The sequence below is a fragment of the Anabrus simplex genome, chromosome 2, assembly GCF_040414725.1.
Source record: "Anabrus simplex isolate iqAnaSimp1 chromosome 2, ASM4041472v1, whole genome shotgun sequence".
Lineage (NCBI taxonomy): Eukaryota > Metazoa > Arthropoda > Insecta > Orthoptera > Tettigoniidae > Anabrus > Anabrus simplex.
Window position 1 is genome coordinate 705,309,526 of NC_090266.1, and position 16,253 is coordinate 705,325,778.

At 38.7% G+C, this 16,253-nt stretch overlaps 1 protein-coding gene across 2 annotated transcripts in view; it reads right to left on the minus strand.

The window, feature by feature from the left end:
• Positions 1–16,253, minus strand: part of LOC136864387 (CTTNBP2 N-terminal-like protein) — a 441,040-nt gene that overhangs the window by 193,536 nt on the left and 231,251 nt on the right. The window lies entirely within an intron of this gene.

Sequence of the window (16,253 nt, forward strand, 5' to 3'; positions counted from 1 at the left end):
TAAAAGCAAAATGCATAAAGTACTACTCAACCAATCAGAACCTGACTTCCATGGCACGTGGCAACAACATACAACACGGCTACCATTATATGAACGCTGCCTGCTTTCTATTGGTGCTTTATTCTTATTTTTATATGGAATTCTGTGTTTTTCACTTCTGGAAACTGAGATATCACTGCCTGTAGTCCACCCATTAAAGGCAAGGAAGAAAAGGGTCAAACCCAGTATGACTAAGAGAGCTATTGCAAATGAATTGAGGTAAGTAGTTAACTTTCTTGCATACAGGAGAACACATTCGTCTTGACAGTATAATGTATATTATTTCTGAAAATTGTATTACTATTAATATGCATATTTGGCACTTTTATAGTTGATTCCCTGATTCTGTTAAGTATTGAACTTGAACGGAGAATGTTTTTATTGTTAAGTACGCTGCAAAAGGGGGCTTAGCTTTTTCAGAATGTATACATGAAAATAAGACTAGTTCTCATATGCGAGAGGTTAACTGATCAAGTTATCACAAGATTTTGAGACACTTTTTACACTGCAAAGAAGTGTGATGAGGACTATTTCATCATGAAACATTGTGTGCCGTTTCCTTGCAGTGGCCATAAGAAAAGGACAAGCGGCATTCGCCAACAAAAACAGTTCACTGGAAAGTACTGTACTTCGTGAGAACTTTTGATACAGCCGAGGAACTACAAGTTTGTGGACAGGCTTTTTGCCGCATTCCAGGGATGGGAAATTCCGGAGTGCAGAATAATCTCCACACGAATGCAGTAACAGGAAAAGTCAGCCAGGAAAAAAAGTGGTGGCAATCACATTTCTGTGAAGTATACCACCAAGAAAAATGCAGTGCTTGCGTATATTGGTTCCCCAAAGTGCCTTGGAATCCCATTATTGTCATAGTACCGAGTGAGTGGCTGTGTGGTTTGGGTCGCGTAGCTTTTGGCTTGCATTCGGGCTCCAACTCCACTGTCAGCAGCCCTGAAAAGAGAGTTTTCTATGGTTTCCCATTATCACATCAGGCAAATGCAGGGACTGTACCTCAATTAAGGCCATGGACACGTCCTTCCCACTCCTATCTCATCATCACAATAAGACCAATCTGTGTTAGTGTGACGTAAAGCAAATTGTGAAATACCGTCGTAATAACATTTGTAGAAGTTACCTTACTTCTGACTTGAATATCAAATATCTGGCTAATACTTCCAATGTCCAAGGTGATGACAGTGGGAAAGTGAAGAACTACTTTTGTTACATTTTGAACCATAAGTTTAAACTAGGATTTGGATCACCAAGGCTCGACTTTTGCTCCACTTGTCTTGAGCTTTCAGAGAGAATAAAGCGGGAACCTAATCCTATGAAGTTGTCTTCAATGGCAGCTAGCAAGGCAATTTACAAGAAAAGAGCACAAGCCTTTTTTTTTCCATTACTCAGAGAAAGTGAATTAGGTATACTTACACTGTCTTTTGATTGTCAGAAGAATTTGCCATATCCCAAAATTCCTAATCAGGAAACTTACTACCAATGCCAACTGTACCTGTTCAACTGCTTTATTGTTGTTGGAAATTCTAAGAGCACAATGCCACCAGCTAGATAACATACTACCCTGCTTCTCTTTCCTCCACACACTTTCCCCATATACCGTATGTAACAATTGAATCACCCATGACCAGAGCCTCAACCCGATCCTCCTCATTATCACCTCCTCTTCTGGTTTCCCGTACCTTCCATGGAGAACCTACTAATGATGATGATGCTTCTTGTTGTTGTTGTTGTTGAAAGGGGTCAAACATCTAGGTCATTGGCCCTTAATGGTACGAAATGAGACTGATTGTAATTACAATTTAGAAGTCCAAAATCATCCACTGACCAGAATTCAAAACATGATGAAGGATGGATGGATATGAATTTAAAACAACCAGTGGATCCGACCTACAATGCCCCACATTCCCAGAAACTAGCATTAAACAATAGTAGTACTGACCAATAGACTGCTTCTAAAGCACAATACTGAATCGATGATGCTTGTAGTCTAAACGGGTCTAAAATCCAGGTCATCGGCCCCTCATAATAGCACTTGTCACTAGGAAAGTAAAACAGTGGTATTTGTCATGTTGCAGTACTAATCAAAAGTAGCGTAGACTCGCGGTATTCCACACATTATGGTACTACTGCGCCAAAGCAAGGTTCCCTTGTGCCCCACCTTTCTACCATCACCTTCATGGAATATGTGAATGACATATCGATCTATATTTATGTTCCCGACTGTGACATAATATTCGTTTCTCTTAGACCGATGGCATTCTTGGACCAATATCGACGAAGCATTTCTCTCTTTCAATTTCCTTACTTTTTACTCTCGGGTAGAGTGTTAACAACAATGACTGCTAGTGAAAAGATGGATACGTTAAATGACGGCATGTATATGTTTAATTTTAAATGGTATTATATGTGGGATTTCCATCTTCCCTACGCAACTACCTGCATTGGGTTAATGCTGATTATTACATAATCTGCAGATTTCATTCTACAAAAGGTTTAAGGTATTTATTTACCTCTTTCCTTTGGGATTGTCATAGTTATTGTGATCGTGTGTTCCGAGATTCTATTCTGCGGACCCTTACCTTTTTGGTCGCGGCAGACCTTGTAAGTTTTAATTTACATATTCCTTGTTCTGTGTGTATCTTTACTATACGCGAGAGTGGAGAGTGACACCGATCTGTGTATATTATGTCTGTACCTGTGACCTTGATTTGAGACCCTGTTTAATTTTCTTCGAGTCTACGACTGGCTGAGCTTGTACGGTATTGATATGTTTTAACTCTAATGATACGCATCTCATGTTCACCAAAAGAGATGTGATATGAGTATGGAATGTAGCGTGCGTTATATATGTGTACGGATCACGATTGTATTCGGGATGAGGCTGGGTTGTTGCGCAGCCATCCGACGTTGTGATATTGGTATCTTGTTCAAGCTTTCAAGACTCTGGTTTTATTTGTCATGCGGTGCGAGCGTTCTCGTATCCTAGCTTGACATCTATGCTTATTTGGACTTGCTCATATTGGTCTCTTGTGTGTGCGTGTCTGTGTGCATTGATGGATGAGATTTGTGTTGGTTTCCGCATCTTGCAAATATTATTTTGTGCCCTCCTTATTTTCTTTATTATACAGTAGAATTCCGCTATAGCGAGAATTCATAACAGCGAAAAATTTACTTGCTATAACGGATTGTCGTTATATACGATTTTCGTAAAAGTCAGCAAAACCCCCATACAAGTTAAAACAGAATGAAACGGCAATCAGTTTGTACAAAACTTGCATCTTCATGGATAATATCCACAATACGGCTTACTTGCTTGTTGCTTTTCGAAATCTGATACTACGTGAAAGTGTATGTTTAATTACATACATACGTTATCATTATAGACTGTTATGCCTTTCAGCGTTCAGTCTGCAAGCCTTTGAGAATTTACTAAACGTCGCCACAACCCTCGATTTGCAACTAGTGTTGTGGCCTCATTTAGTTCTATACCTCTTATCTTTAAATCGTTAGAAACAGAGTCTAACCATCGTCTTCTTGGTCTCCCTCTACTTCTCTTACCCTCCATAGCAGAGTCCATTATTCTCCTATGTAACCTATCCTCCTCCATTCGCCTCACATGACCCCACCACCGAAGCTGGTTTATGCATACAGCTTCATCCATCGAGTTCATTCCTAAATTAGCCTTTATCTCCTCATTCCGAGTACCCTCCTCCCATTGTTCCTACCTGTCTCTACCAGCAATCATTCTTGATACTTTCATGTCTGTTACTTCTAACTTATGAATAAGATATCCTGAGTCCACCCAGCTTTCGCTCCCGTAAAGCAAAGTTGGTCTGAAAACAGACCGATGTAAAGATAGTTTCGTCTGGGAGCTGACTTCCTTCTTACAGAATACTGCTGATCGCAACTGCGAGCTCACTGCATTAGCTTTACTACACCTTGATTCAATCTCACTTACTATATTACCAACCTGGGAGAACACACAACCTAAATACTTGAAATTATCGACCTGTTCTAGCTTTGTATCACCAATCCGACATTCAATTCTGCTGAATTCCTTACCTACTGACATCAATTTAGTCTTCGAGAGGCTAATTTTCATACCTTACTCATTGCACCTATTGTCAAGTTCCAAAATATTAGACTGCAGGCTTTCGGCACAGTCTGCCATTAAGACCAAGTCGTCAGCATAGGCCAAACTGCTTACTACATTTCCATCTAAATGAATCCTTCCCTGCCATTTTATACCTTTCAGCAGATGATCCATGTAAACTACGAACAGCAAAGGTGAAAGATTACAGCCTTGTCTAACCCCTGTAAGTACCCTGAACCAAGAACTCATTCTACCATCAATTCTCACTGAAGCCCAATTGTCAACATAAATGCCTTTGATTGATTATAATAATCTACCTTTAATTCCATAGTCCCCCAGTATAGTGAACATCTTTTCCCTCGGTACCCTGTCATATGCTTTCTCTAGATCTACGAAACAAATACAACTGCCTATTCCTCTCATAGCATTTTTCAATTACCTGGCGCATACTGAAAATCTGAACCTGACAGCCTCTCTGTGGTCTGAAACCACACTGGTTTTCATCCAACTTCCTCTCAACAACTGATCACACCCTCCCTTCCAAGATGCCAGTGAATACTTTGCCCAGTATACTAATCAATGAGATACCTCGATAGTTGTTGCAATCCTTCCTGTTCCCTTGCTTATAGATAGGTGCAATTACTGCTTTTGTCCAATCTGAAGGTACCTTACCAACCCTCCACGCTAATTTTACTACTCTATGAAGCCATTTCATCCCTGCCTTCCCACTATACTTCACCATTTCAGGTCTAATTTCATCTATTCCTGCTGCCTTATGACAATGGAGTTTATTTACCATCCTTTCCACTTCCTCAAGCATAATTTCACCAACATCATTTTCCTCTTCCCCATGAGCTTGACTGTTTGCAACACCACCAGGATGATTTCCTTTTACATTGAGATGATGTTCAAAATATTCCCTCCACCTCTCCAGTGATTCCCTGGGATCAATTATGAGTTCACCTGAATTACTCAAAACACTGTTCATTTCCTTTTTCCCTCCCTTCCTAAGATTCTTTATTACTGTCCAGAAAGGTTTCCCGGCTGCTTGACCTAGCCTTTTCAGGTTATTACCAAAATCTTCCCATGAAAAAAATTATAGTACCGTATTTCAAAAAAAATTTCTCAGTCTTAAAAAGTGCTTTGTAAAATCACATGAATGCCTTTCTTATACAGTACGCATTTTAGACCATTTTTAGATGCCGAACATTGGCTTTAGTTATGGTGTATTATTTTGCGGCTGCACAATTATTCTTTATTTCAGCGGGTTTAATAACTATTAACTTAAAAGTGGCATCATAATATCGAAGAGAACCCGTTGAAAATTTGCCGGCAATACCTATTCCACGCGTCTCTACAATACGATGATCCATCAGGAAAATATTCTTGCTTACTACAAAACCGTTACTTTCACCAAGCGTCAAATATAACTGGCTGCCGCTACATGCACGTCTCACTTGCCAACCTCGGCCAACTTTCGCGGCTAGTAACGTATAGGCCTAATCGCGAACGTTGAAGGTAACGAATGAGTTCATGGCGCCGCAGTATGGTAATTCCCGCCCTTACGATTTCTGTGTACATTCCTCAAAATTTCATCTGCAACTTCTTTAAAGCATCCATGTTGCAGGCCACTGAATGCATTTTTTGTGCAGTACGCACTTTCAAGCTATCCTTGTCTTCACGCTAACGCCGAATATTGGCTTTAGTTAGGCCTATGCCGTATTTTCCTGCAGCTGCACGATTATTCTACATATCTGAGTGTTTAATAACCATTAACTTAAAATTGGCATCATAATATCGACGAGCACCCATTGAAAATTTTCTGGCAATAGGTACCTGTTCCACGTATCTTTACAGTACGACGGTCCATCACGAAAATTTTCCTGCTATCTATAAAACTTAATTTTACTAAGCCTAAGGTACAGTAGACTCGTTATAACTCTGCTAGTGAGTAGCCATGGCCTTCCTAAGAATTCGAAGGCTCGCATTTTTTGACGACATTCTGCAGATTTGAGAAACTATTGTATAGAGGCTAATAGAATGTCATTCTCTCTTCACTATTTCCCAAGATCCAGTGATATTACACATAGGCACTGTACAACTAGTCGCTGCGGCTTGCAATGTAAAATAAAGAGACGGTCGTATATCGTCAACGGGTTTTGTGTGCATGTGTGAGGGGGGATTGAAAATTAGCAGCGGGGTTACTACGGTAGTTGCCAAGGTCGCGAATGCAAGACGATCCTTGATTTTTCACACGAAATTCTGAGAACAAAATTGTTGTCTTGGATTCGGAGAAATACGGTATCACTCCACAGGCTTCTGTGTCAAACAATTCCATTTTCTTCTTCAAACAGCGTCACCTAACCTAACTGTACTGATGTATCATGAAAACTTATTTCAAACGCACGTAGAGAAAGGAGAACCTCCTCGCTAAAATTTACATGGGAATAGCCATTCCAAAATTTAACTAGATGCGAGAAAATAGAAACTATCCTCTGAAATCAGTGATGTAGTACTCTGCCATATCTACAGGTGTACCACATTCTTACTTAATTTCAGTACAAAACATTAAAATTAAGAGACCATTTACTTCAGCCTTTATTTTTAACATATTAACAAATGCTATCGGCCACGTTATTTAAGCATTTATTACCAAAACGTGTTATCCTCTTTCATTTCATATTTCCTTTTGAGGACAGCAGTCAACGGGTATTACTAATCATCTCCAACATCGCCTTTGAATGTCGACGAGAGATCTCGCAAATGCTCATAGGGAGAAAACTATACCGTACCGAAGATGATCGATCACATTTTGTGGCAGACATTTCAGTTTTTCTTATTCAAACAGCATCACCTAACCTAACTTAACCGCACTATATTTATTGTGAATACATACGTATTTCTAGCTCCAGTAAAACATACCCTTCTCGCTATAAATTTACACTATAATAGCCTTTCTGAAATTTAACAGACACAAGAAAATGGAAACCAACTTGTGAAATCAATGATGCACGCTGCCATATCTTGAGGTGTATTCCATCCTTAATTAACTGAAATATTTAGCATCAAAATTAAGCAATTGTTTTCTCGGCCTTTCTTTTTAACGAGTTAACAACTGTTATCGGACATGTTTTTTACGCATTTATTACGCAAAAAGTTCTTTCATTTTGACTTTTCTTTACGGAGCAGCAGTTGGTGGATATTACTAATCGACTCCGACATCGCCTTTGAATGTGGACGAAAGAACTCGCTAGCGGATATAGTGAGGTAACTATACCGAAAGTGATCGATCGCATGCAACATAATCGCTGGGGTGCATAAATATCAGTAATGGAAAAAAAATCGCCCGTAATAACGGATGCGTCAGTAATAGGGCTCTCGCTGTAACCGAAGGATAACACACAGTTTAATATATTAATTTTGAAGGGACCGGCAAAAATTGTCGTTATATCGGGGCTCTCGTTATATGCCGTACTCGCTACAGCGGACTTCTACTGTATTAAAAAAAGATTATTTATCTGTTTCTATTTTATGTAAATTAAAGTATAATAACTGAGAATCCAAAATAGAATCAGAGAAACATTCCTTAAAAAATATCATTTGTGAAAATATTGAGATTATTGTTTATAGTAATAGATGTCTAAATCCTTGTGAAACACAAAGTATTATCATAGGGATCTCTAAATTATTACACATGATAAGCCATATCAATCCTTCTCCAATCATCACCGATGGCACTGCTGTACCGTACCTCAAGAACGTATTTTTTTGCCAGTTGCTTTACGTCGCGCCGACACAAATAGGTCTTATGCCGACGATGGGACAGGAAAGGCCTGGGAATGGGAAGGAAGCGGCCGTGGCCTTCATTAAGGTACAGCCCCAGCATTTGCCTGGTGTGAAAATGGGAAACCACGGAAAACCATCTTCAGGGCTACCGACAGTGGGGTTCGAGCCCCCTATCTCCGGGATGCGAGCTCACAGCTGCACTGTCCTAACCGCACGGCCAACTCGCCTGGTCCTTAAGAATGTAATCATGGAATCTCCATCCAAGAGAATGAACATGTAACTAATGTATGTAGAAAGGTTCATGCAGCGCTACATCCCCTGAAACATCACAAGAATACTTTTCCTCAAATCCTTAAATTTAAATTAATCCACGCACTCCTATTCCCAATTTTACACTACTGTGATACAGTACTTAATTAATCTAAATGCCAAGCAAGCGGCACAACTTCAACAAACACAATGCAATTTGTCTTCCAACTACGGCATGGTGCTCATGTTAACACGATATTTCAAAAGATTGGGACAGCTACGCATAAATGAACGAATTTTCTCCTAACGACACTTGTTTACCAACTACTTTCGACGAACACTCCTACTACCTGTTCTTCTAATTTTCATTTTCTTTTGTCATGCCATACAATTAGAACACATTCTGGTTCCCTACATGAAATTCCACTAAATCAAGCAAACTCCTACTATAATTCTTCGCTAGTTACTGCATCGAGACTGTGGACACACACAACTGACAGGACATGAAATTCAAACTTTACATTGCAGTGTAAAATACATTACTGAATTTATTAACTTCAAGCTGTAGGAACTTGTAGACCAACATATTACAAAACACAATAAGTACATTTTATACAGATATACTTGAAAGAGTGTATTGACACAAGGGCATAAACTGGCATATCAAGTTAATAAGATATATTCTATACAAATCCACTTGCATTTTAATACGAACACAATGATCTCGACTGAAATTTCATTTTTTCTCTATAACTATAAATTTCAAAATTTAAACCTCCAATTTTGACATCATTATAACTGAAAACATTGAACTTTTGAATTTCAGTTTCTTTTCATTTTGACAAAGGTTTAGGGGAAACACTGATTCAATTCTCTCCTGATGATGATAATGATGAAGAATCAGAACATGGAAGAATATTATTTGATGCAGAATGATTAGTGACTAAATTTTTATAGAAATTGTGACATTGTGGACGGATGAGAGGCAGCAGTGATGAAAGGTCATTTTTCCTCTTTTGACTGATTGGAGGTGTCCTGGAACAAGTTTGAGGAATGTGGATACTTGACGATCTTCCTCCTTTATTCCACCTTAGGCCCTTAACATGAAACAATACATCTGGATCAATGGTGTATTTAAATTCGACATCTCCTAATTCTTTGTATCGCTGCCATTTGATTCGTAACCTCATCACAATATTGCCCTCTTTATCCTTTGTTTAATTTCATCTGTCAGAAAATATGAATAAAAGTAAAAAACATTCTGTCCCCTCTCAGTAACATTCATTGGCACCTTTCCTCTAACAGAATGTACACAATTATACCAGTCTTTGGCTACCTTTATTTCAAATGGATTGTACATCTTTGCTCGTTCTATCTGAGCATGGCCCACATCACACTTAAGATGGGTGATAGAAACTTTTGATCTGTAATTTCCAGAGAGGTATAGCTTTCAACTGCAACACTCATCATAACTGCAATACTGATGTTCCAGTTTTGTGCACCGCAAGTATCGGAATAAGTTGTGAGAAACACACGACACAGTTTGATGAGGATGCTTGTTGTTTAAAAGGGCCTATCATCTAAGGTCATTGGCCCACAACACATTTTGAACAAACAATGGAAACCTACCATGAGATAAACAGAACATATCATGATTGTATTGTGAAACATATCATATTTTGGCAAACCATAAACTGTAATGCTCAAATATATCAGTACTTGCCACTGCCATTTATTCCGTTACTATAATGAGTAGATATATCTTTTGGTGGAATATGGAGCACATGAAATACTACCAGCATCTGGAAAAGTGAAAAATAGTGGTTTTTGGACATACCAACTTTTGGCTTTTCACCACAGAATTTTACTGTTAATTCTCATGCAGAATAAGACGAACTATGCACATGAGGCTTCTGTACAGGGACCTCTTTCAACTGTAAATATTTAAAACTTAATCAACCCATGACAGACACTACAGTAAAATGTTGATATAATGAATACTAAATGCACGTTACTAGAGCAATCCAGTATGTGAGGCCATCTATCCATATGGTGCAGCTGAACGATTCACTCCCACTAAACAAAGACAAGCATTTAAAAGGGAGGGTGAGGAGGGGCGAAGGTACTGCGCGGGACAGTGGCTTTGACCAAATAGGTTGGCTACTGTACAAGTATTAAATTTACTCCTGGTCTCACAGACTGGTGACTCCATTAAAGTATTAATTAGTTAACAAAATTATTAAATTATATTAGGCACCTGCAACTTCTATAGATACCATTGCTAGATACTGCAATCAAAAGGGAAAATAATAAAAATACAGTTTCCCGCACTTTTTTAATTTGACACACATATTTTTTATGATGATGTTTGTTGTTTACAGCGGCCAAAGAGCTAGGTCATCGGCCCCTAATGGTATGAGATACAATGAAAATTGTATTAATCATGGTAAAGCAGAACCATGGTGTTCCTCACATGGTGGTACTAATCATAGATAATGTAGACCCATAGTATGTCACACACAAAGGTACTACTCACAGGTAACAAACACAGACCCATGGTGTTCCTCACATAAAGGTACTACTCACAAGTAATGCAGACCCATGGTGTTCCTCTCTTAGTGGTACTAACCACAGGCTACGTATTAGAGATGGGAGTTACATATCGTAACATGATACTGTATCCTATTCCATCAGAGTACGCTGTTCCAGAAATATTATGTTCCGCTGGAGACCCTAATACAAAAGTAAATGTCTGAGCGAAACCAAGGGGAGGATAGGAGTTCTTGATTAGCTAATGGATATTAGGAAGCATAGCAGCTCGCTTTAAGTGCACCTCCTGCACAGGCGCGAGCGATAATTTTGTAACAGTTTAGAGGCAGTACCAATATTCCTACCCTGTTACTTGCTGGCCATTTACAGATATTCTTTAGTTATTCGAAGTGCTTTGTATTAGGCTTACAGGTGGTGATACATACAGAGGCGTAGTTTCTCTAAACTCTTATGCGTGGTCTTCCCACTATGCATCTCATGTTTCACGCCGTATTGTGGATAGAGAGCTAAAGACCCGATTTGATTGATGTGGACAAAAACTCAATTACAGGGAAACAATTACAGGGAAACGATTTCAAAGAAATGTGTTGTAAGAAGGTACAAAATAATAATAATAATAATAATAATAATAATAATAATAATAATAATAATAATAATAATTTTAAAATATCAACTGGTTAATGTAGTTCTCATTAATGTACACAGTACTCAGGTATCTGGTCCTGAAAAGCCATTGTAAGTGCCATCATGTGTATCTGTCCCTCCTGAAACTTCATCATCGACTGCAACCTGCAAGGCAGGCGAGTACAAAGGGAAACGAGCGATATGCAGAATAAGGTGCTGGACAAGCCACTTACACAGTTGTTCACCGCACATTCCCAACCTTCATCCTGTGGCGGAAGACGAAGATTTTGGAGCCTTTAGTACTGGATTTCCAGAGCGAGTTGGCTACACAGTTTGCGTCACGTAGCTGTTAGCTTGTATTCGGGAGATGGTGGGTTCTAACCCCACTGTCAGCAGCCCTAAAAATGGTTTTCAGTGGTCTCCCATGTACACACCAAGCAAATGCTGGGATTATTCCTCAGTAGAGGCTACAGTCGCTTCCTTCCTAGTCCTGTCCTATTCCACTGTCACCATAAGATCAGTCTATGTTGGTGCAACGTAAAAAAAAAAAAAAAAAAAAAAGAGAAAAGGAAAAGTGTTCTGGATTAAAAACTCTGCTTACATCTTACTTGATAGGACTGTTTCCTCATCTCTTATTCCGGCAGCATCTGAAGTGTATATGACATCGTACATCAACATATTTTCTAATGTCGGGTCTGAGTGTTTGTTTAAGTATAGATCCTTGGACATATATAGGAATAAAAAGATACAACCTAGCAATCACGGCGATTTTACAAATGACGGTTTCAAAGTATTAATTCTCGGAGTGTATATGGGCCACTGCAAACATTTTCTAGAAATAGTCAAGAATGTGAGTAACGAGCTTGCGAAAGGGAGAGTGGGAGAGAAGAACGCAAGATGAAGATATAGTATTGCTATTTATAAGTACTTACTAAGGTGTGGTTAGGGGCTGCAAGAGGCAGCAGGTATAGTGTATGTTCCTCGCAAAAATTGACCTGCAATTTGTATTATGTTACTTTTATATCCTAAAACTCTAACCAAATACTACACTGTAACGGATACACAGGAACATAATACTGGAAAGCAACTGTTTGTCTCATCCCTACTACATATACTCATGGTATTCCTCAGATAGTGGTACTAATCATAGTCAATGTAGACCCACGATGTATCACACATTATGGCACCATACACAGGTAAGACCGACCCATGGTGTTCCTCACATAATGATACTAATCACAGGCAACGCAGACCAATGGTGTTCCCCATATAGTGGGACTAATCACAAGTAATCTCATGGTTCCAATTTCATCATCCCCTGGTCACACCTCTTATGACAGGCAGGGGATACTGTGGGTGTATTCTTTGTCTGCGTTCCCCACCCACAGGAGGTTGTATTTTTCAATACAGTTGCTAAGAAAATAAGAACAATGAAATGTTAATTAACTCTCTTATTTCAGGGATCGTATTTTTTCTTGCGATTTCAAGGAACATGAAATCAACGATAGTAACAAAACATAGTGCTGTACTTTTGACTGAATTATTTTAATTATCTTAACAAATCAAACTTTATTTCAGGCTGAATGAATATTAATCTCAAAATGTGCTTGTGGCCAAGATGTATTTCTAATTACTTTAGTATTTTTAAAAAACCGCGCTACCACATCGAAGGTTCTTGGCAACGGAAGGGTGGGAAAGGGCTAGGATTGGGAAGGTAGTGACCAAGGACGGGACTTGCTTAAGGTATAACCCCAGCATCTGCCTGGTGTGAAAATGGGATTATGATTAATGAACAGTTAAATATAATTGTGCACAAATGAATTTGTAACTCAAAACAAAGGTTATCCTTGTAAGTTATTCCCTTCCTGCCATACGTTCAATGATCCAGTGACACTGTACACATCATGAGTAGTGAGCAATTCCCAACTGGAGAGAGAATTGAGGCTGTGAGATGATGAGCAAGACCAAAAGATTATTTTGGTTATTTTGATTCAAGACATTCTGGCAGACAAACTAATTTCTTCGAGAGGCATGACAATTCAATGCACAGTCTGGAATTGTTGGGAATTTATACAAGTTATAACCTGTTTCCCAGTACTGTAAGGTAGATTCTGTTTAAGCACAAGCAATTAAGGTTGCTGGAATACTTCTTAACTCCAGTCATCCTCAATGACTAGCACGAAACTGGCAGGTAATAGTGAACATATCAGATTCATTGAATTTTATATCATGGTCTTAAGATGCAATGGAATTCTCTCAGCTACACCAGATTCTTCAGGTTAGTTCAGATGAGAAGGAAACTTGAGTTGCTTTATTTTGATGTTAATACTTAGGGCCATTTTGCCCTCTCTTCCATCTAACCAGATGAGATACAATGTATAATATACAATAATAATCAGAAATAAAAATTACTTAACACTAATAACTTAATGGAATCCGAATACAAATAATGATAGTAAAGAAGTGATCACCGATGATGATGTAAAAAATCTACAAAATACATTAATGTATAAAACCGAGCCATTACTACTTAGTAGTAACAAATAACAAAATGACTACTTAGAATCGCTACTTCTAAAAAGTTATAATTTAGGAAATTCAGTTGTTATTGAGCAGATGTTTCCTGAATCTTCTCCGCCAGAGCTAGGTAGCTAATTCCACAGTTGTGTTGCAGAAAAGACACGAGTTTGTGTACCGTGCAGTACAATGGGATGGTATAGATATGAGTGTGGTTGTTTTTGACCATGTTCCAAAACTATGGCAGGATGACGACCAGTAAAACTGAGAATAAATGTAAGGTAGACAGGATATAGAGATACTTTGTTGAAGAAGGCATAGGACATGACGGTTATGGGGTAGTTGTAGTCTTAACAGCCAAGTTTGTTGTACGCCAAGGTGACATTGTCATAGTTTCGAAGGTCGTTTATGAAAGGCACACAAGCATTTTGAGCATATTGTAATTTATCAGCAAGAGTGGCAGTCAGGTCATTGAAAACTACATAACGATAGTCAAAATGAGGTAACACTAACATACAGACAACATCAGAGAAAAAAATACCAGAATCTGCACATCAAGTTTAGAGTTGAAAATATAATTCTGGAAACACTTGTAATGGCTTGCATTCAAGGAAGATGTTTATTTAGGATTACCCCTATATCTTTGACCAATTCAAAGTATTCAACTGGTGACTCAAGCAGATATAATTTTAGAAGAGACACATTATTGATTTTGAAGCCAATTTTAAGGTGCAAATTTAAGACTGCTCAAGATTTTGCTTTGTTTAGTTTAATGCCCAGTTGCAGAAAAGCCAATCAAAATTTAACAGTAGTTTGATTGGCAATCAGTGTGAGTTTGATTGACAATCATTCTATTTGAGTTGCAGAAACAGCAATCTGTGTTTGATGGACGATCAATCTTCCATCAGATTTATTTCACCAGGAAATTCTGACTGATCAAGCACTGATTCTCCAATCAGTCGCTACAGTCTTTAAACTCAAGGATGCTATTCTTTAATTAAATACATCTGATTAAATGTTTCAATGATAATAATGCCGACAGTGGGGTTTGAACTCACTATCTCCCGAATGCAAGCTCACAGCTGAGCGCCCTTTACTGTGTGGACAACTCACCCGGTATAAATACTAATCTCTGGCATATTAATATTTATGTAAAACCAAACTTTAGAATTACCGGGCGAGTTGGCTATGCGGTCAGGGGCACGCGGCTGTGAGCTTGCATCCGGGAGATAGTGGGTTCGAATCCCACTGTCGGCAGCCCTAAAGATGGTTTTCCGTGGTTTCCCATTTTCACACCAGACAAATGCTGGGGCTGTACCTTACTTAAGGCCACGGCCGCTTATTTCCAACTCCTAGGCCTTTCCTATCCCATCGCCGCCATAAGACCTTTCTGTGTCGGTGCGACGTAAAGCAACTAGCAAAAAAACACCTTTAGAATTAATAACCCTACATGACAAAACTTGAACCTACCTGCAGCATGCTTGTTTTCTCTTTTGAAATTTTTGTACCGTACTCCGATCATTGCATGCCAGTATTGTGGCCTGTTCGCCAGTCTGATTGATAATTGGAGTTATATCTTGTAATTTCTTAACATGGATTCTTCTGATGAAAGAATCTTTCTGTTTTGCCCACAGAGCATCTTTTTTCTTTCTTTCAATAATATCCCTCTACTATATTAAGAAAGAGGACTTTATCATTCGATAAAATATTTGACTCTCTCACTTTTTTAGTGGTATGTCACTTATTTTGTCAAAAACCAAATCAAAAAGCCTAGAAGCCACCATTATTCAGCTGTCACAGAACACGATCAGCTGTTTCCTGATTCACTGCCACTTTTATGTCTTTGCACGACACCATCCTTAACAAATCAACACAGCAGTGATCACGAATTGCGCAGTTGCCAGATTCATATCCTTTTCAGATCTTCAATCAGTAAATCAGAACAAGTTGATCTGGGGTTAGGTTTTCTGCAATGCAATCAGAAATCAAAGTTCATGGGCAATCAACTGATCTGTCATCAAGGACTAATTTGATGGATCTTTCTGCACCTGGGCGTAAGTCCATGCAGGTCTATCCAGTTACAGATATCTATGAAACCTTTCTTGAAAGTCTCTATTGCTTCAGGCAGTCCTTCCAGTTCACAATGCCAGTATAATTGTACATTGCCTGGGAAGTGGTGTCTGCAGCCATGAACACTAATGAAGTGATATATTTTATATAAATAGAGAAGAGGTCCCGAAACAGACCCTGAGCTTCTCTGATTTGCCAGGATAAATATTCATTAGAATCACATTTTACACTTTCATTTGCAAAATGAGATCATCCATGTGAGACTGTTTTGTTGGGAGAGAAAGAGAGAGAGACAGCTTGTATAATTTAGAAA